The 22,754-nt window shown below is 37.3% G+C and overlaps 1 non-coding gene across 1 annotated transcript; it reads left to right on the plus strand.

The window, feature by feature from the left end:
- Positions 1-11,870: 11,870 nt before the first annotated feature.
- On the plus strand, positions 11,871-11,976 carry LOC121231664 (small nucleolar RNA R71). Its single transcript, XR_005929720.1, has one exon. It is a non-coding gene; the product is annotated as a small nucleolar RNA R71 (small nucleolar RNA).
- The last annotated feature ends 10,778 nt before the right edge of the window (positions 11,977-22,754 follow it).

The following is a 22,754-nucleotide window of genomic DNA, read 5'->3' on the forward strand; positions in this document are numbered from 1 at the left end:
ACGGTAATTCTGTAAATCAGGGGTACTTTGGTAATTTTACAAGTCAAGGGTATTTCAGTAATTTCAAAAATTAGGGGTATTTTGGTAATTTTACAAACCAAGGGTATTTTGGTAATTTTGCAAACTAGGGGTATTTTGGTAATTGGTAAACTAAAGTATTCTAAACATGGATAACAATACAAATGGCCCTAAAGCCCATTCTCGGCCCAAATGGTCCCACACGCTCGTGTGGCCCTTTTAGCCCAAACCTAGCCACAGATATGCAATTCACCTAGCCTAGTCCAATATTTGCTACACAATCAAACAACTTATCCAATTGGGCCCGTAGGCCCATTGGGCCCACATGGCCCCTTTTGGCCCATCGCGGCCCGAAGTAGCCATCCAACAACTAGAGTAGTGAGAAATACACACCTGATTGGAGACTAGAGTTAATCCACACTCCGAGCACTCTTAGCCGATGCCCAACCCAAACGAGCACGCCATAAAGCGAAAGGGATTAGCCAAGAAAGGTACCTTTACTCTCCTTATGGTTCTCTCTATTTAAAGCCAGCTTCACATCCACTCTTATGTTAGCTTCCCGATGTGGGATCCCTCCAACATCAGAGTTTAAATTCAACACCAACTCTTGCCGCCCCCTGTTAGCAAAATAAATGCTCTTTGCTTGCCATGGGATTCGAACCCATGCCTCCCCTCAAATGCTCCACACGCCACTTGCCACTAAGCCACAAGGCTTTTTGTGTCACAATTTCTCCAACAATATTCTTAAGGCCTACCTACTACACCCAAGGTTTGATTCACCTTAAACCAAAATTTTTACTAGAGTCCAGGTTTGAACCCAGGACTTCTCCAACACTTCTCAGCACACTTAACCACTAAAACAAGCCTTTATTAACGGAATTTGCATGCACAACAGAATATTATAAGCTGCCTTCAACTGCTCCAATGCTCAAGGCCCAAAACTTCTAGGCCCAAATTCAGGGTGTTACAATGGCTATGTGCCTAACATAATGCAGTTATCGATGGCTTTGCCACATTACCTGTTTCTGGTGGCTATGCCACAAATATCTATTCTGGTGGCTCTGCCACAATATCTGTATCTGGTGACTCTATCACAATATCTGATAACTGAGCAGCAATGCTGCAACTATGGAGTGTAGGGCTGGGTGGGTTGAGCTATTCCCCACATAGAGTGTGGGGCTGGTACGGGTGGAGTGTAGCGGTTGGTTATAGGCTGGATTGGGTTGGGATTGCATTCACATTCTGATTTTTGATTCAATTATCTGATACTGATTCTGATTTTTGATTCTGTTACCTCATACTGATTCTGATTTTGATTCTGTTACAGGATACTGATTCTAATTTTGATTCTGTCACCTAATTCTGATTCTGATTCTGGTTCTAGTTCTGATAATGTTTCTTATTCTGTAATGGGTTAAAGCCCATCCGGTACTGTTTGTTAAAATGGGCTAATGCCCAATTGATACTGAAACTGTAAGTAGGGCTGGGGCCAACTTTTAATTCTTTTATATGACTGACTGTTCCTTTTATATAGTAGAGGATTTCACACTGAGTTTTCATAAACTCACCCCGTTTATTAACCTTTCAGGTAATTTCTAGCCTTAGACGGATCGGGGCTGTGAGGGGCTCGGAGGAAGCCACACACACTGTTTATGTTATAGTTTTGATTATTGCTTTTAAATGTTTTTATGTGGGTTGTATTAAAGCCGTTGTAATTTTCTGGATTTCAAATTTGGAATTTTATTTATTGTTCTTATAATTGCTAGTATTAGAACACGGTTTTCCAAAGCAACTACTGTTGTTCAAAACATCACATAACCGCAATTGTTTTTAAATTAAGCTTCCGCAACTGCCAGGATTTTTTACAAAGTTGTTAAGAATGTTATTCAGCTGAGGTTTTCTAACAAGGTTTAAAAAGGGTACAAGTTTTTAATTATTAAGAAGGGTTTTTAATGGAAACATGGTTTCTAAAAACACTTCAATGCGACACGCCAGATTCGAGCCAAACTTCCAGGCCGGGTTTGGGGTGTTACAGAAAATCAAATCTCGACCACTATAATTTAAGATGATACATCAATCAAAAGGTCTTTAGAAGGTTGTAATGAGGCTTGGTTAGGGGGTGTGGTCACAAGCTGAAAGAAAGGGTTAGAATCGAGATTGAGTTGAAAAATTACTTAACTAGAAAAATATTTAATCATCATTTACATACAACATAACTTCTTCTTTAACTATGGAATTTAAATACTGAAGCTTACAAACAGAAGATCACTACTAATATGTATACATATATATTTTTTAAGAACAAGTTAAATAACATAGACTATCTATTAAGAACAAGACATAGCTACGCAATTTATTCAACTCAAATCTCAACAAAAATAGGGATTAATTTAGGGGATTTCAATAATAATGGGTTAAGGGTTAATATTAAGGGTAATACAATAAGTGGCTTGTTAGGCTCAAGGGGGTTTACTAGGGGTTAATCGTGGAGGTAGGTTTTTCATGGCATGAGTAGGTTAATCCTAAGTGCCTTAATCATTTTGACATATCAAATCAAATGGTGTGGTCTTGACATGCATAATCAAGCAAGTTCTAGAATAACAGTTCAATACTGACGCACTTAAAGCAATAATAAAAGTGAGCATGAAAGAATTAATAGATGCTCAAAAGGCTCAAGAATCTCACAAAAATTATGGCTTTTTTATGTTTAAAACTTGTGAATTCTAACTCAAAGTAATACCTAAACTTTGGGGAAACAATCTAAAATTTTAAATTCTTAAAAATCAACTTATCATGCTTGATTCTCTAATGTCTTGAGGTTTAAACAATCAATGCATAAATGCCTATGTTTTAATTCAAGATATATCAATCAACGTCATAAATCAATCAAAATTTATCCTAAATATGATATGAGAGCTTTCCAAGAGAACAAGGCAGTCATTCAGGGATTTTTCTGATAATGAAATAAATACCCCCCACACTTAAGATGTACATTGCCCTCAATGTACAAAGATAGATATTAGAATATAAAAATAAGATAGAGAGAGAAGTGAAACTTCCTGTATGATGAATTCCTCGAATTGGAGTTTTGGAGAGTAATCGGTGCGAGAGTAGAGGAGGATACTTCGTTGGTGGTAAAGGTTCATTAGTCCATAAGTCCTACGCCAAAAGAATATTATATCTAGTGGTAGCTATGGTCGTGGTCATTCAGGACATGGCAGTCGTGGAGAACCTTCCTTGGTGGAGTTTTTAGTTCCTATGTGATGATGAGCTTAGTAGCTCTATATAACTGTGATAAAATCAGGGACTTTTTAGGGGATATTAGTAAGAATAATTACTCTTAATGAAATAACCGAAATTGATAATAAAATAAAATTCTAAAATCTTAATAAAAATAAAAATTAGTTTTAACAAAAATTAAAAACATAAAATAATAAATAAATGTTTTTAAATATCTTCATTGCTGGATGGTTCGCGATGTGGCACTGGCGATGAGATGTGGAGGTACTGACAAATCTGCTGTAGAGTAGCATCAATGTTGTCAAATCGTTGAAAACACTACTGCTCGAATCAAGTGAGGCGCTTAGAGATGTCAGCATATGAAGCCGCCACATGAACTGGACGAGAGGGTAGTGGTGACTGAGTCTGTGGGTCCTCGTGCTGTGGAGGGACATCATTAAGAATGTCCTCGTAGGCCTCCTTCTTGGTAGATTGGTCGAGACGATATTGAGGAGGGTAGGTTCCTCGGCGCTTTTCGATCATCCTCATGCTAAGCATGCTCGAGATGCCTTGTGGAGACATCTGGCCAATGAGGGTTAAGGATGATTCTTGGGCTACGATGCTGAGGAGCCTGAAGTGTAGAGCCAGCCGAGTAACATAGAGGCCAATGGAGATGACCCCCTTCCTATGCCGCTCCTCTGGTGTTGAATCGCGAGGGCGCTAAAATAGGCAAGGTCGATGACGTGCCCGTGTGACATACACCATAAAAAGTAGGTGCCACGAGTGTTAACGATACCAGTGCTCTCCCCCCGTCCTGTAATCGTGTGAGCGAAAATGGCGTGTAGGTACCTCAGAGATGGAGGGAGAGTCAATGCCTTGGAGCGGCTAGGATTGTAGGTGGCCCCACTTGGTACTAATGTGTCCCAGCACCGTAAAGGAGAACAATGGATGTGGCGGTTGAGAGCATGCAAGTCATTCTCCATATATAAACCCAACGCCATACTGAATCCTAGGATGCTGAGCTGGCGGACTAACCCGCCTAGGCGAAATTGGACCATGCCGAGATCATCGTAGTTCATCATTATGGTCTGAAGATGGAACGTTTAGCATAGTTCCATCATGATCTGGAGGTATGTTGGCTCGATGATCCCAAAGAACAGCTCCCAAGGGTCAGTGGTTAGGAGGGCCCAAATCGCTTCAGCCAATTGAACTTGTTCTATCGCGACCCAATCGATGTAACGGCCTGCAATTAAAGTTCAAGCCCGGAGTATTTGGAATAGTTCTTCTTGGGGCCCGATGGGGAACGTCAGGAAAGGGTGACGAACTTCCACAGTAGCACCCGAGGAAGATGAGGCTCACTTCCTTTTCTTTGAAGCAAGGACAACAGCCTTTTTACCATGTGAAGACGACATTCTGAACCTGCAATCAAACCATTACTTTGTTTTGATGAGTGGACAAGGAAGAATGTATCTAAATTCAAAAAGTCATAGATCATGACTAATATTTCAGCCACAACAATCATCACTTAACAATTCTAATCAAACTAATCCATTTTATAGCATACTTTTGTGGCATTGCATGATAATAGCATGAATAATAGTAAAAGATATATAAAAAAAATTGGCAAATAACAAGAAGCATTTGAAAAGTATGAGGATTGAGTTAGAATATTTGAAAAAGGCATGAGTATTCCACCTATCCTAACCATGAATATTTTACTTTTAACTAATCAAATAGAGTAAAGAAATCTTGTAATGAAAAAAAAAACTTGAACATAAAAAAAATGAAAATTATTCTAGATTATTACAGTTAAAAGTATGAAAATAATATAAAAACTTGCATATTATTATGATAAAAAGCCTTAGAAATCATTAAAATCGACAAGAAAAAAGTAAACAAACGCTAGGAAGGGAGGATTGAGCGTCAAAAATGGAGTTTGAGGTGGCGCATGGGCATGGCGGGGAGGCCGTGTGGTATTGCAGCGGCTAGGGTTAGGGTTTTTGAGTGGGGAAGACAATGAATAGTGCAGGGTATTTATAGATTTTGGGGCACACGGCCAGGTAACATGCCCGTGTTCCCCAATTTCAGCCTGTGTGATTCGCAATTTTTGAATTTGGGTGAGTCTGACATTTAGTACATGCTCGTGTTCCTTGGGCGTGTGGGTGCACACGACCGTGTCACACGGCCGTGTCTGGCGTTGTTCGCTTCTCCCACGCCCGTGTCAATCTAACAGGTTTAGCCACGGGTGCTAGACATGGGCGTGTCGCACACCCATGCTGTTTGAACAGGTTTGCCCATGGTTCTTCCATACGGGCATGTTGTACGCCCGTGTTGTTTTGGTAGGCTCGACCACGGCCATGTCGCACGGTCGTGGCATTTTATCGTAGCCCGTATTTAGGGAAATCTTTTCCCTATTTTCACACGGCCCTAAGCACGCCCGTGTGCTTGGCCGTGTCTTTGTGGAAAACCTATATTCAAGTGCTCTGATAGTAAGTTAAGTGTTGAAGACTAAATTTTAAAGAAGTTAATATAGTTAGTACTCGGGTTACCTCCCGAGAAGCACTTATTTATAGTCTAAGCTTGACTTACCTCTCCGTTGAATGACCATGGTGGTTTGAAGAGTTTATACTTCTCATTCCTGCTATCAATCTCATCAAAATAAGGTTTTAAACGGGTGTTTTGTGCCGAACTTGGGATGACTCACCTCGACCGTACTGAATACGAAAATACTGAGTTCCGTGAGAGGGATTTCTTCATTCGGTGTGGTAGCAACAATGTGGGGATGTGGGGAATCTAATAAGACTCTATGTCCAACCTTAAGTTGATTTGGAAAAGTATTAAGCTTGTTCTATCATAGATTCGGTTTGTCGGGTGTTCTCGATTTATGCGTCCGCCATTCATCTAGATCCTCGATTTGTAGCCTTCGATCTTCATGAATAGGTCCTCTACTATTGCTTGAGAATGACTCATGTACTTTCTTCAGACTCATTTCCTAAAAAGAATGTTGCACCATATTGTCAGTTTTAGTAGAATGGTTTAGACAATCACCTTCAATTTCCAATGTGTTGCCAGAATTGCGAGCTTGAAGGGTGATTGTTTCGTCTCCCACACAGAGTGTGAGTTCACCTATGCCAACATCAATAATTGTTTTAGCAGTTGCTAAAAAGGGCATTCCTAGAATTAAAGGAGTGTTGCTATCCTCCTCTATGTCTAGAACAATGAAGTCAACGGGAAATATAAATTTATTGATTTTAACTAGCTCATCTTCAACAATACCTTAAGGAATCTTATAGTTTTATCTGCTAATTGAATGCTCATCCTAGTCTGTTTGGGTTTCCCGAGACCTAGTTGCTTAAACATTTTGTAAGCATGACGTTGATGCTAGTCCCTAAATCAGCTAATGCATTATTAACATCTAAACTACCAATTAAGCAAGGAATCGTAAAACTCCCTGGATCTTTTAATTTGTTCGGTAGCTTATTTTGTAGAATAGCTGAGCACACTACGTTTAGCTCCACATGCGATGCCTCGTCCAACTTTCGCTTATTTGCTAAAAGTTCCTTTAAAAATTTCATTGCGTTTGGCATCTGCGATAGAGCTTCAATAAACGGTAAGTTAATGTGTAATTTTTTTAAGATTTTAAGGAATTTACCAAATTGTTCATCTGAGCGGTCTTTCCTTGTCGCATTGGGGTATGGCACACGAGGTTTATATTCGACATTCACTGATTTGTTTTTATTATGACCTACCTCACCTTGACCTTTTCTTACCACAGTTTCTTACCTCGGTTCTGGTTCAGGCTCAACAACTCCTTCGTCATCTTGAATATTAATTGCGTTGAGTTGTTCCCTTGGGTTGGGTTCAGTATTACTTTGCAAGCTACCTTGTGTTCGTTCGGAGATTAGTTGGAAAGCTGGCCTATCTGAGTTTCGAGCCCTTGGATCGATGCTTTTTGATTTTTAAGTGCTATCTTGGTGTTCTGAAAACGAGTTTCTGACATCAATATAAACTTTGAGAGCATCTCTTCAAGGTTCAGCTTCTTTTCCTATTGATAGGGTGGTTGTTGAAAACTCGGAGGACGTTGTGGTCTTTGATTTCCTTGACCGCCCCATGAGAAATTGGGGTGGTTCCTCCAACCTGCATTGTAAGTGTTACTATATGGGTTATTTTGGGATCGAGAGTTATTGTTACCAATATATTGGACTTGTTCATCCTCGATGATAGGGTTGAAGGGTTGATATTCTGTGCATGCTCCTCCTCCGTTCGTCTCGCACCTCATTCTGGATGTACCTGAGTAGAACCAAGTAAACCATCAATCTTTTTATTTAGAAGTTCTACCTGGTTTGACAGCATAGTAACCGAATCGACGTTATAAACGCCTACTATTTTAGTTGGCTTAGTCCTCATGACTTGCCACTGATAGTTATTCAGTGACATCTCCTCTATAAACTCATAGGCATCTTCAGGTGTTTTATTAGTAATGGTTCCGCCAGTAGTGTAACACCCCTTTCCCGTATCCCTCGCCGGAACAGGGTTCGAGGTGTTGCCCGACTTAAACTCAGTCAATCACACAAAAGTAGTGCCGAAAAATTTCAATCAATTTAAAACTTTTCTTTTCACATGTAATCTGTCCCATATATGGGATTACGAGGCCCAAAACATCACTAGCCAACACCTTTGGCTAAATTATAATATCACATACTCAACATTAAAACCCTATACATGCCATAGACTCGAAGTACTAGGATTTACTTACACCAATAGCGTGAGCTCGACAGTGTGATAATATCTCCGGCGAACTCCAACCCAAGCAGGTAACCGAAGTCAACAATCTATAAAACAGAGGAACGTAACAACGGAGTAAGCTTTCATAAGCTTAGTAAGTCTTAAGCAATGCAAACAAATAAATGCAATTATACTTTGATTATTCAATTTCTTAAGTGGCCATATTCTAGGTATATTGCCATCTGGCCGAATACACACAAACACATAATGCACGTTCAGCATTTTTATCACACTTAATCTGAATTCGTATAACATAATTAAATCGAATACTTTCACATACTTTCACACCCTGACCCGGTGTATCATGATCATAGATATAGTTATAACATTTATTCACGTATGTATCACAATGCACGCTTATGATTCATTGCAGATCAAACTCACATATGAGTACATAATGCGTACCTGGCCCACTTAACGTACTGAATGTATTCATTTGTCAACCTAACACAAGGTACCTTAGTCATGGACTTTTCTCAAATCACTGGCATTTCACCTGTTAGGCTCGAGGCCCGATATCAGTTCACCAGCACTATAGCCTGCTAGGTTCGAAGGCCCGAATAGTGTCTCACCGGCATTATAGTTTGCTAAGCTTAAAGGCCCTAATAATCAAGTCAACAAGTTCCATATAACATATTCATATCAATTAAGTACAAACATCATTCGAACGTATATAATTATACATCTCAAACACTTTTCTTTCATCTCATTTTCACACTTAGCATTTGATAGCTTATGCATAACATTTCACTCACGTTCATTTCAAACTTATCATTCGATTATAAAAACATATTGCATTTTTATCAACATGTTATACTTGCCATTAGGCCATATAAGCATGATACAATACACTATCATTTCATCTTTAACATTTGACTAAACCCTTATCTTATAAGGAACACCGAATTCACATAACATATCATTTCACTGGCATTACGCCTGCTAGGCACGAAGGCCCGAATACACATCACCGGCACGAAGCCTGCTAGGCACGAAGGCCGAATACACATCATAGGCACTAAGCCTGCTAGGCACGAAGGCCCGAATACACATCACCGGCACCAAGCCTGCTAGGCACGAAGGCCCGAATATAATACCAGCACTAGGCCTGCGGATTTATCCCGGATATAATACCAGCACGAAGCCTGCGGAATTTAACCCGAATACACATCAAATATCATGCATATTTAATCATATATTAATACATCTCATTCAACATATCACATTCATAGTCATTTGCAACATTCGGGTATAAGCTCCATATGAACACCATCGTTTACATTTCGGTTCAAAAGTCATTCATAAATATCACATATCCATTTCACCATTCAAACTTAACCCATAGTGACCATTCGACTATAAGTCATATACATAAATTATTTATCGCACAACTTAATTCAAGTAGAACCAAAAGGTCACGATTCATCTAATATATACATATTGCTCATTGATTCACACACAACCTTTCAAATTAGCAATTATAAGATGGTTCCACACATAGCCCATCCTTATCGATAATTTACAATGGTTTTACCCTTACTCACATATATGTCATAGGCATTTTTACCGATGCTTCGTAATTCACATTCATGATTCAATTCCAATCGATTTAACATGCATAAGTACATATCACATACCTTAATAATTTACTTTACGGAACGAATCCACATATCGTATTAGCCCATAGTCTTATAGCACCACACTTTTAATAGTTTACCTCATCGAAGTTCACATTTAATCACTTTAGTGCCAAGCCATATTCGGCTACCATAAAGGACTAATAATAATAATTTTATACACATCATGGTTTCCTTTAGGTATTTAATAATCACAAATCATGATATCTCCACCAGCACATATACGGCACAGTTTATTCATTGTAACACTCATTTAGTGCATCAAATTTCCAAATCCAATTCAACTAAAGCATAATAGCCATAATCGGCTTATAGCCTTAAATCATTACATATTCGGCACATTAACTAAATAAAATTTACATTCCCTTTTCCATATTAATTTAACTCTTGGGCGTATAAAAAGGAATCAAGCTTAAACACTTAAGAACTTACCTTGAATGTTGCCAAACGATTACAACGGCTATTCGATTACTTTCTCTTTTCCCTTATCCAAATTTTGCCCCTCTATGCTCTTGAGCTTAAATTCAAAGATTTTAAACTAGTCATTATTCGACTATTCGAGCATCACTTTCAAAATATAATATATACATATAAATATATTCGACTTTCACACCTACTGATCATAGTAAGCTTATAAGATATCAATAAGCAACTCATTAACAAATTTTTGTCAATGGTTACCACATAATCATAATTTCACTGCAAGCTGTCTTCCTGAGCAACATTCACTAAATCATTTATAAATGGAGCTACGAAACTCCAAATCAAGTGCCGTTAATTTTCCCTGAAGATAGACTCATATATATTTCATCCATAAAATTTTAAGAATTTTTGGTTTTGCCAATCAATACCAGATTTTTATTAAGTTTCCCCTGTTTCACTGTTTGATGAATCTGACCACTCCTCACTACGAATCAAATTTCTCATTGTACAGAATTCAAAATATGTTCTCGTTGATTTCATTTGAAACTAGACTCATTAAGGAGTCTAAGCATATAAATTTCATCTTATGAACATTTTTTTAAAATTTATAATGATTTTATAAAGACAGAATAGAGGATCTAGAAGTCATTCTGACCCTGTCCCACATCACTTCAAATATCTCATTATCGGAAATTATTTTGCTTACACGGTTTGTTTTATAAGAAACTAGACTCATTAAGTTTTAATTAAATAATTTATTCAGCTTCTAACTCATCTCCCACAATTTATGGTGATTTTCCAAAATCACGTTACTGCTGCTGTCCTAAACAGATTTATTACCAAATCACTCTTTCACACATACCTTGCATGCATGCTATTTAAACATGCATATCACCAATCAATCATCACATATCTATAATTTTAGTTAAGCATAATCTTCATTTCATCATTTTAAAGCACAACATGTTAGCCGATTTTTCCCTTAGCATCTAAGGCACATGCATGCTCATTTGCTTGGCTCAACTTCACCTATCTTCCATTTTTCATCAAAAGGACATGAAACAACAACCATTTCCTTCATTTTAATTCATGACTGAATGCTCACAACACAACCAAAAATCAAAATATGCTTCATGAGTTAGGGTAGAATCAAGAAGAACTCATGAACATCAAGATAGAAGCAAACTACCATGAACTTACCTTGGATTTTTCTTCCCCAAGTGACCGAACATTCAAGAGCTCTTTTCCTCTCCTTTCTCTTCTATTTTCAGCTTTCATGAACAAGAATGAACAAAAACCTTCCTTTTCTTCCTTTTTGTTATTCTATTACTAAACATTTTATGACACAAAATAACATATATTATTTGTGCCATACTTATGCCATAACTTCAATAAAAAAATTTGCACATGTTGTCTACCATTAACACCATGGCCGGCCACTACACATAAAATGGGGAGTTTGACATGCAAATCCTCTTATTTTGCACTACTATTTATTAGGCCACTACATATTAGCCTATAGTATTTTAAAAAAATTTCATATAGGTCCTATTTCATAATTTCACTCACAAATGGCAGAATCAAAGCATGGGATTTTCACACATGCACTTTCACATGAAATAAACACATAATATAACATTTGATTATTTTTGGGACTCGGTTTTGTGATCCCAAAACCACTTTTCGACTAGGGCCAAATTAGGGCTGTCACAAGTAGCTACGTCAACCATTTGTCGAGTCGAAGGATTCAGGCCATTATGGAACGTTTAAACCTGTAGCCAAATCAATAACCCATGGTGAGGGCACCTTCTCAGTAAGTCTTTGTATCTCTCCCATGCATCGTAAAGAGTTTCTAAGTCCATCTACACAAACGAAGAGATATCATCATGTGATTTAGACGTTTTAGCCGGCGAAAAATATTTTAATAGAAATTCTTTGGCCATTTGTTCCCAAGTAGTGATTGTCCCTTATGGTAATGAGTTCAACCACTGTTTAGCTTTGTTTCTCAATGAAAAAGGGAATAACCAAAGACGAATGGCATCATCAGAAACACCATTAATTTTAAATGTATCGCATAGTTCTAAAAAGTTTGCTAAGTAAGCGTTAGGATCCTCATCCTGCAAACCATCAAACTGAACAAATTGCTGTATCATTTGAATAGTGTCAGGTTTTAGTTCAAAAGTATTGGCAGCTACAGCAGGTCTAACTATGCTCGATTTAGTTCCTGTTAAAGAAGGTTTAGCATAATCATACATGGTGCGTGGAGCAGGATTTTGATTAACCGCAATTGCAGGAGGTAGCTGATTGTCTTGATTTTCAGCCATCTCTTCGGTTGGGGGTTGAGTATCGTCCTCTTGCTCGTTCTCTGTGTATCTTAAGCTTCGCTTTATTTCTCTTTGATGTCTGCGAATTGTGCGATCGATTTCTTCGTCAAAAAGTAGTGGTCCTAACGGGTTTCTTCTACTCATAAACTATAAAAACCTGCCAAGAGAAAGAAAAAAGTAAATTAATAAATAATAATAATAAACTAAATCAAATTAAATTGCAAGAAAAATAAATGGCTAAAGTAATAAAAATTGAGCATTCCTAATATATTAGTTCCCCGATAACGACGCCAAAAACTTAATCGCGTGATTTCGTGATAGGTTTTAAATATTTATAATTAATCATTCTTGAAACTAACTATTATCACGATGTAGGCAAGTGTACCTATCGAATAGTAGTATAGTTTTAGCAAGACCAGATTGTCAAACCCAAAGGAACTAAAAGTACTAGTAATGACTGTCTTTTTACTATCTAGCCTGAGAATAAAGAGGTTTTGTTTTAACTAACTAATTATCTAAACTAAGAATTCACAGAAAATGGAATTGAGGAATTGCTTTCAGGAAAATCGATTGAATTAAGACAATACCTAAGGAAAAATCCACCTAGACTGTACTTGTTATTCTGGCTTCGAATCGGACGATTTATTCATTTAACTTGTTCCGTGGAGATCCCTAAGTTATGTTATTATCCTTATTCAAGACTAATAACCTCTAATCCCTAGATTGAATAATTGAGACTTTTCTCTAATTAACACCCTAGGGTTGCATTAACTCGATCTATGGATCCCTTTATTAGGTTTCACCCTAATTCGGCAAAATCTTGTCACCCTATGTCTAGGCGCGCAAACAACTCTATTTAATTATGACAAATGTACTCTTAGACAGGGTCTATTCCTCCTCTGAATAAGAGCTTATCTTGAATTAGTATCCTGGGATATCAAGACAAGAATTAAGAACACATAATTAAGAACAAGTGAAATATTTATCATACAATTTAGAAAATAATAACAAGATTCGTCTTACGTTTCATTCCCCTAGGTATTTAGGGGTTTTAATTCATAACTAAATAAGAAAACATCTCAGAATAATAAGGAATACAAAACATAAAGAAAACCCAAAACTCCTGAAGGGGAAATTGAGGAGAGATCTTCAGTCTTAATGATGAATCCAGCTTCTAAGATGGATTAATCGGCTTCCTTGGAGTAATTCCTTACTCCCTCCATGTGTGTTCCCTTTTCTTCCTCCTTTAGGGTGTATTTATAGGATTTGGAATGCCTAAGAGCCCTCAAAATTAGCCTTTCCCGAATTGGACTCAACTTGGGCTTGGCAAGGACACGCCCGTGTGACATGCCCGTGTGCGATTACTTCAGGCTGTGCTCGAGCCTGCAAATTGACACGGCCGTGTGGTCTACGAGTGTGAGGAGGTCCAGGCCGTGTTGATTTCGTACTTTGTATTTTCTTCATTTTTGGCCCGTTTCTCATTCCTTCCACTCTTCTATGCTCTCCTAAGTATAAAACATGAAATTAAAGCATTAGGAGCTTTGAATTCACCAATTCTAATGGGAAATCATCCATAAAATGCGTTAAACATAGGGTAAAAATATGTATAAATTATGGTTTATCAGGGGGTCTAGGTAGACCTATCGACCCATCAGTAGGTCCATAGTCGTCTCGGGCAACCCGTGCAACCTTAACAGTCAAATAGAGAAAATGGGCCCACGGCCTATATTGAGGCCCATGTAGGCCCACACGGCCATGTGGCCCACGTAGCCTAGAAATGGCCTTGGCCATGTGGATTACATAGCCTGGCCCAAATTCTCCACATGTTTGTGTGGTTTATCTGTGTGGAGCCCACACGGCTCATTTCGCTCCAACATGGCCCAATACGACCTATGCTCATGAAATCTTTCATGGTTGGCCTCCATGACCATACGCCCATGTTTAGGCATACGAACTACCACACGAGCGAGCGTACACCTGTGTAGTGTCGTCGGTCACTTATTTCGGCTTTTGTTGATTTACGATTAGGGCAGTGTTGACACACCTGATGTGGCTGAAGTTAACTGCACTCCAAATACTCCTATACCTGGATTCAATCAACAAGCCATTTAATTTGTTATCTAATTCATATAACAAATGGAATCTAACAAAGTTCCAACACGACTACAATAGACTCCCCCTTACTGAAAACCAATCGAAACAGCACCCTTGGTTCTTAGGAGATGCACCAATCACCCTTGGTCTTCACCTACATGAAAGTCACAACCTTTTTATTACCTATTCTTGGATTATAATACAACCTCGATTGAACTACACTTATCAATCAATACCACCCTCACTTAGTAACTTGTGATTCATTACAACAAGAACCTAACACACTTACCAAGCAATGACAGAGATGACCGTAAAATCGGTGATGCAGTAAACAAAGAGCCAAAGAGGAGAATTAAACTGAAACAGTAAATAGTGGGGGGGGTAACAACAGGAAGAGGAGAACAATGGTGCTCAGAAAGGAGAAAAGTCGAAAGAGGCAAATGTGAAGCAGAGACTTACTTACCAATATTCGGCCAAGGAAATGTGCAAGTAGATGCACAGCTTGCTGAAGGAAACGAGGAAGAACCAGAGAAGAGAAAAATCGGTAGGAGAGCAAACTAACAAGAGAAGAGAAATTTTTCTAAAACACGAAAGACAAGATAGGGGAAAAGAAACAATATTCGGCCAAAGTACAAAGAGAAGTGGTGACTGTCAAGAATCGATTGAGAGAGAGAATAAGAAGCAGTTGGTCAGTAAGAGAACAAGCAAGCTTGGATTAACAATAAAATGAGAAAACCTGAATGATCCCTAACAAAAATCGGCCCCAATAAGAGAGAAAAACAACAAATCAAGAAGCAGAAGAAAGGCAGAAGTAAAATTTAGCATACTAGGGAAAGGGGCTGACAAAACTGAAACTAGAGAGAACAACCCACCTCAGCAAGAATTCTTGAGTGCCCTCAATTTAATTTCGACACAACATCCCCTCTCACCTCAACCTCCTATAATTTTCTCCCCAAATCCCTCCATGCCGTCACTTCCCCTTAACTACTAAATTCAAAAACCACTCAAATCACTTCAGTAGTTCTGGTTGACTAAAATTCCCACACTGCCTTAGCAGCAAAATAAAATGTTCTATTGCTCAAAGTAGGACTAGGACCTCAGATCTCATGGAACAACAACACGCCACCTATCCCCTAGACTAGTAGGCCCTTTTTTGACATAAAATACCCACATTTATTTAAAAGCCTACTGACTAGAGATAGGGGTTTATCCATTAAAAAAAACTTTTGCACAAGCCAAAGCTTGAACCCAAGACTTCTCAAACACTCCCAGAACACATAAACATTGAAGCAGACAAATATTTCTGTGTCACTTTCTTGTACATCTAAACATTTATGTGCAGCCTCCTAACTATTCCCATGCTCAAGATCTAATACTTCTAGGCCCAAAATCCGGGGCGTTAAAATTCACCCCTCCTTTAAGAAATTTTGTCCCCGAAATTTCCAATTATCAGATCAGTTGCATAACACAGACTACACTACTACGCTCCCGTAGTGCACTCTAGTTTCAAAACACTACCACATTTAACTTGAGCGCTTTCAGTACAGTCTATAGATAGACTGGGACAGTGCATCAATCCAATCCTCACATCCAGATTATGTATATTACCAGATGACGAAGACCCAGATCAAGCACCTACATGACTACTGCCACTACCTCTTATACCCCTTCCGCGAGTACCTCTAGTGCTCATTAACGAATTTCATTTTATCTGTATTAATAGATTTATGCATCAGTTTACAATTTTAGTGTTTATTACTAGATGTTTTATGGGAAACAGTATCAGTAATTTAGAGTTCGTTTTCGCAAATCGCAGTCTTACTACAATTTTAGTTTACCCTAAATAGAGTATTTCAGTATAGTCTACTACCTACAGTAGTCTCAGTATTCCAATTTAAACAAAAAATAGTTTCAGAAGACTTACAAAATTAGTGTCGAAGACTCAGTGTACCACACATTCAGTAAAACATTTTAAAACACTTCAAATCATTTGAAACAGCTCTTTTTAGAAATTTCAAGTTTTTTTTAAAAAGGGAACCGAGTTTTGTAACCTGGCTCTGATACCACTAAATATAACACCTCAAATACGGTCTGGATGTTATGGACGAATCAGGCGATGTCATATTGGGTGTTTTTCGTAAAGTGAATATCGTTGAAAATCCCATTCTATATTTAGCCTCTTTGTGATCTTAAAGATGATTTTAGGATGTCTCGTTTATTTTCAAAGTATAAGTCGTTTGTCAAGAAGGTAATCATATTAAATTGTCATTAATTTCCAAAATGTAATTTCTTGTGGAAGCTCTTAAAACAAGTTACGTATTCGTGGTATTTTTTAAAAACTTTTATCCTTTTAAAAACCCACGTCTTTCCTACTGCTAGCAATTATAAATCAAAGCAAATAAAAATCTCAAAATAAAATCCAAAGAGGTTGTTGTTATAGTAAAATACCTTAAAAATTAAATAGAAATCATAAAATACTATTTAAAATTTGATAGATCGTGTGGCCTTCTCTGAGTCCTCCGTTGCATCGATCTGCCTATGCCCAGGAATTACCTGAACAGTTAAAACAGGAGGGTGAGTTTACGGAAACAAATTGTGTAACCCATATAAGCAAACAATCAGAAAACAAGCACAGTCTGGGCCTAAGCCCTTTTTAGTAAAAGAGACATTACCAGTTTGGGCTTTAGCCCATCTCAATACAGAAATAGTCATGCGTTTGGGCCTTAGCCTGTTACAGTAACAATAATCAGTGCATTAACAGTTTAAACAGTATATAATTCCTCCCATCTAGCATCTACACTCCAACTCCGTCCAACCCTACACTCCATGTGGGGATATAATCAACCCACCCATCCCTACACTCCAGAAAGTACCGAAAGCGGCACTATACAGTAATATGCAGCTGGGCTGCCAATAATTTAGGCTTGAAGCCTTTCAGTACACTTCATCTGATCAGTATAAACCCATCCCCATGCAATTCATCATACAATCATGTCATGTCATATCATAGAATCATACCTGTATCCATTATGTTTTAAATAGTATGCTAAAATACGGTCATACATGTACATATATATATACATCATATAGGGGAAAAATAGTCATCTTACCATATAAGGGCAAAATAGTCATTTTATCAATTAGGAGGTCTACGTAAACTTACCGACCCATCAGTAGGTCCACAATCATCTCGGACGACTTGTGCAACCTAAACAGTCAAACAGAGAAAATGGGCCCATGACCCATATTGCAGCCCATGTGGGCCCACACGCCCATGTGGCCCACGTAGCTCAGAAGTGGCCTTGGTCGTGTGGATTACATAGCCTGGCCCAATATTGTCCACATGTCCGTGTGGTTTACCCATATGGGCCCCACATGCCCGTCGGGCCCACATGCCCTTGGGGCCTGTACAACCCATTTCGACCTAACACGGCTCAATACGACCTCTACTCATGAAATCTCTCATGGTTGGCCTCAACAAAAATACACCCATGTTTAGGCATATGGACTACCACACGAGCAAGCGCACACCCGTGTAGTGTCGTCGGTCACTTATTCTGACTTTTGTCGATTTACGATTAAGGCAGTGTTTACACACCTGATGTGATTGAAGTTAACCGTACTCCGAATGCTCCTATACCTGGATTCAATCAACAAGCCCTTCAAACAGTTATCTAATTCATATACCAAATGGAATCTAACGGAGTTCCAACACGATCACAATAGACTCCTCCTTACTGAAAACCAATCGAAACCACACCCTTCGTTCTTAGGAGACGCACCAATCACCCTTGGTCTTCACCTACACGAAAGTCACAACCTTTTTATTACCTATTCTTGGATTATAATACCAAGTGGGTTGGTTTAGGTTTGTGCAAATGTGGGTGGCAAAATGGCCACATGGCTTGGTAAATAGCCTATGTCTACACGGGCGTGTGTCTCAGCCATGTGTAACACACGGTCAGGTTACACGGCCGTGTATCCCTTGGTGTTAAATTAAAAATAAAGTCAGTATGCTCCACACGGCCCAGCACACGAGCGTGTGACTTGGCTGTATGGCATAAGTCCGTATACTTTACAGGATTGGCACAGTCTAGCACACGGCCTGGCACACGGGTGTAAACGGAAAAATATATAGGATTTTTCCTATGTCATTTATCACCTTTTCACTTAAAATTGTTGTTAAAACTAAGTAATTGTTTAATAAATTAATGAAATATGTGAAAATATGAAATTAGGACATAGAAATTATTAAAATGTTATTTTTTGCTTTATTATATTGTTTTCATGCAATAAATGGCATATTTTATATTAATTTGAATATATTATATTTTTTAAGACATAAGTGGGCCATGCATGATTAAATTAAATAATAAGATATAAAATTATATTTAATAATTCATTTTAAAATATTTTATTAATAATTTGGGTTTTAAATTAATTAATTAAATTGAATAAATTTTATTCTTTAGTCCTCTAACTTGTTGATTTATTCTAGACAGGTCTGATAGCTTTGCTGGATTACAAAACCGTCCAAATTGGGGATTAAGTCAACCCAAAATTCGGCTGCACATGGCTGTCTATAAACCACTTTTTGGTTTAATTGCATAAGGTCCTTGAAGAGTTGAAGAAATTAGAGATTTACCTAAAGATTTGCACTTGACTGAGTCTCAGTCCTGAGTTGTTGTGGCATTCAAATTGACAAAAAATCAAGCAAAAATTAGCTCAACTTCCTCAATTTATGGTCGACCACACATGGAAGACACTTTAAAAGATGAAAACTTCAATTTTTAGTAAACTAACACCCTCTCCTCACCTATAAATAAAACATCATTCTCATATTTCTACTCATCCCTCATCATTCATCATTCTCTCCTCTCTAAATTCTTTTTGCATTCTTCTTTTCTCCCCACGCTTATTATCTTATTTTCATAAAGATTTTAGCATTTGAGTCTCTTAAAGAACCCTTGGTCAGCCACCTTGGAAAGCCATCAGCAAATGAGAGAAGCAAATGAGCGAAGCAAATGAGCGAAGCAAAGGAACAAAAGAGCCTCATCAGTCAGAGTCTTGGGTGACAGCCACTCTAAATTGGGTTTAATCTTTATTTTCTTTAATTTAATTTAAAGATGTTTGCTATGTGTTCTTTGTTCTTGTTTACAACAATGTCAGCTTAATTTTATTTAAGCTAGGATGATTGCTTTGATTAAATAATATTTATTAGATTCATGCTTATAATGTTTGTGCCTCAATCGATCATGTTTTCAATTAAAATCAAGTCTGTATTTTGTTCATACGTGATCGAAATGCACCTGTATTAGCTGAGCGATCCTAACCAGACGACAGCTAGTGGATGCATAATTGAAATGTACATTCTCAATTTAGAAATTAAATTAAATTGCAAGTTGCATAACAACCTTAACAAGGCTCTATTATCTGCATAGTTTTTAGATTTGTGCGATTAAACTGTTTCAAACCTATCACGTCCCTGTTACCTTGCACCAATACTAAGAAATCTTTAGTAAATAAGGATCAGTAAAATATGTATTACTAAGTAAAAGATTCTGAAAGGACCTAACGTGCTTTCCAAAATCATGAAAGATCGAGTTCCCATGGAATGTTTTCCGAATATTATTAAGCATGTTGATAATAAGTTAAGTTTAATTAAAGTAATTGTCCTAGTTTATTTATGTTATAATTGTTACAAATTGTGTTTAATTTTGCTAAAATCTATTTCATTCATATAGTTTGTATACTTAGGCTAATTTTCATTAGGGATCATTGCATTTAGTCTACTATATTTTAATTATCACTTCTCAACTAAATTGTGTTTTTATTTACCAAATTGTAAATATAATTTTACAAATTAAGTGACTTAGCACAAATATAATTCCTGTGTAGACGATAACTTGATACTTACTTATTACTTGATAACGACTGTGTACACTTGCACAAGCCTACGCGTTACAACGGGTGTGTGTGGCTATTTCTTAAGGCACACAGGCTAGCCACACGGGTGTCTGTGTTGGTCGTGTGACCTAAGTTAGAGAGTTACACAGGGTTGAACACGGGTTGGGACATGGCCATGTGATCCCATTTCGAATGTCCACATGGCCTATGACACAGGCGTGTCTTTGGCCCTGTGAGACACATGGTCGAGCCACACGGGCATGTGTCCCTTGATTTTGTAAAATTTTCCAAGTTTTGTAAAAACTCCTTAAGTTATCGGTTAGTCCCGAACCACACTGAATGTATGTTTAGGGCCTCGTAGGCTCGTATTATGGACAATGTGAATGATATTGGATGATGATTACTTGAAATTTGAAAATGTATGTGAAATAAATGTTTAATTGTTTTATAAGTCTAGTAATGCTCCATAACCTTATTCCGGCGTTGAATACGGGTGAGGGGTGTTACAGTCACTGCACTTTCCAGTCTCAGTGATCGCAATAACACTTCCATGCTAAAAACATTCAAACCCAAAGATTAAATAGAAGCAAGATTAAATAAAATAACATTTAACCCAGAAATCATGTGTACTTCTGAACAAACATGAAATAGAAAGTAATCACTATCATTTAGAAAAGAAATATAAAAGAAACAAGTGGAGAATACTATTCCTAGACAATCTCGACTTGAATCTCTCCATCCCCTCTTATGTCGCACTTAGGGCTCCTCGTCAAGAGTTGATTTGCTCCCTTTCACATCGATTCTCCTGTAAGAGACTGAAGCTGCCATAACTGAAAAGCTTCAAAAGGTAGGTTGAAGAAAATAATACCTCAAAAAAAGCCTTTATTTTTTTCCTTTTCACCTGAATATTTATATTCTTCCAAATAGCACAAGTGTCCTTTCATCAGAATCATGCTTCCTCTGTATGTACAAGCTGGTCATACCAGATTGGACAACCCACAAATTTTTGTTCTTGTCCGACAACTGTCAGGTGTGGTGATAATTCTGGACGCAATTTTGAAATACTCATGCAGCGACATTGGTACCAAAACATGATAAAATTACGGATAAATAGGCTCAGATCCACTGAGTTATAAAATGCAATTTATTGAATTAAAAATGCTAAAATATGTGTTAAAAATAACTAAAAGGGGACAAATTAACCAATAAGTAGGGAGAAAACATATGTTCTTTCTAGTACTATCATACATATAATTTGTTCGATATTTAATTGCCCAATTAAATTAATTCTATAATCAATTTAAATTCATATGAGAGCTAAAAAATAATACAAACTATGTTTGGATTCTGTTCGTTTCAAACATAGGGTGTGACCTTATAAGTTCTTGGAACATTAGCAGTAATACTAGGGTGATTCTAATATTACAAACAATGAGTGACATCTAGCAATGCATCATTGCTACCCAAGTTCCAAGAAGTCATGATTCGACATAACCTCTCTGTGATTAACCCTTCATGTATTAAATCCTTTGTCCTTTATATATAGAATAGACATAAGTCATGGAATAGTCACACTTCCATAATCCATCTAATGTTTCTTGATATCCTGAGTAGACTATGATAAACAAATAAGTATGATATCTCATATCAACTTATTCAAGTATGGCCATGCATTTCTAGTCTCACTCAATCAAGTGGCCTAAGATATTTCTCTTATTGTGTAGGAGGGACAAATTTTATATCGATCACCTATATCCCACTACATAGATTGTGGTACATCCAACAACAGCCTTTATAGAACAACCAGTTCCTATAGATATTTGACTGTATAAAATATATGACTTAGGATGTTAAGATAATGATAATCTCAAGTTTGAGGATCATATACATAGTAATCATGTAACAACCCGTTTTCAGTGAAATTGAAATAGTGGTTTCGGAACCACAAATCCGAGTTAGAAAGAAAATTTATTTTAAAATTATTCATGTCTCCATCATGAAAGAAAAGACATATAAAAATTTTGATAAGAAAATTTTACAGATTACATGTTTAATTATAATTATAGAAAGGACCAAATTGCATAAAATGCAAAAGTTGAGTTCTAGTAGCTATAAGTATCAAATAGCTATGGAGTTCAAAACTTGAGGTCCTTATATGGTAATTAGACCATTAAGAAAAGTTAGTAAATATTTTTGGTGATTCGTCCATGGAAAATTAGAAAAAGAAAATGACTAAATTGGATATTAAAATAAATAAAAGATGATAAGTAATAAATATCAAATAGCATCATTTTATATCATCTTCTTCCTCAAATTCTATGGAAATCCTAGGAAAGAGAAAGAAAAT

This window comes from Gossypium hirsutum, chromosome A06 (assembly GCF_007990345.1).
Source record: "Gossypium hirsutum isolate 1008001.06 chromosome A06, Gossypium_hirsutum_v2.1, whole genome shotgun sequence".
Classification (NCBI taxonomy): domain Eukaryota; kingdom Viridiplantae; phylum Streptophyta; class Magnoliopsida; order Malvales; family Malvaceae; genus Gossypium; species Gossypium hirsutum.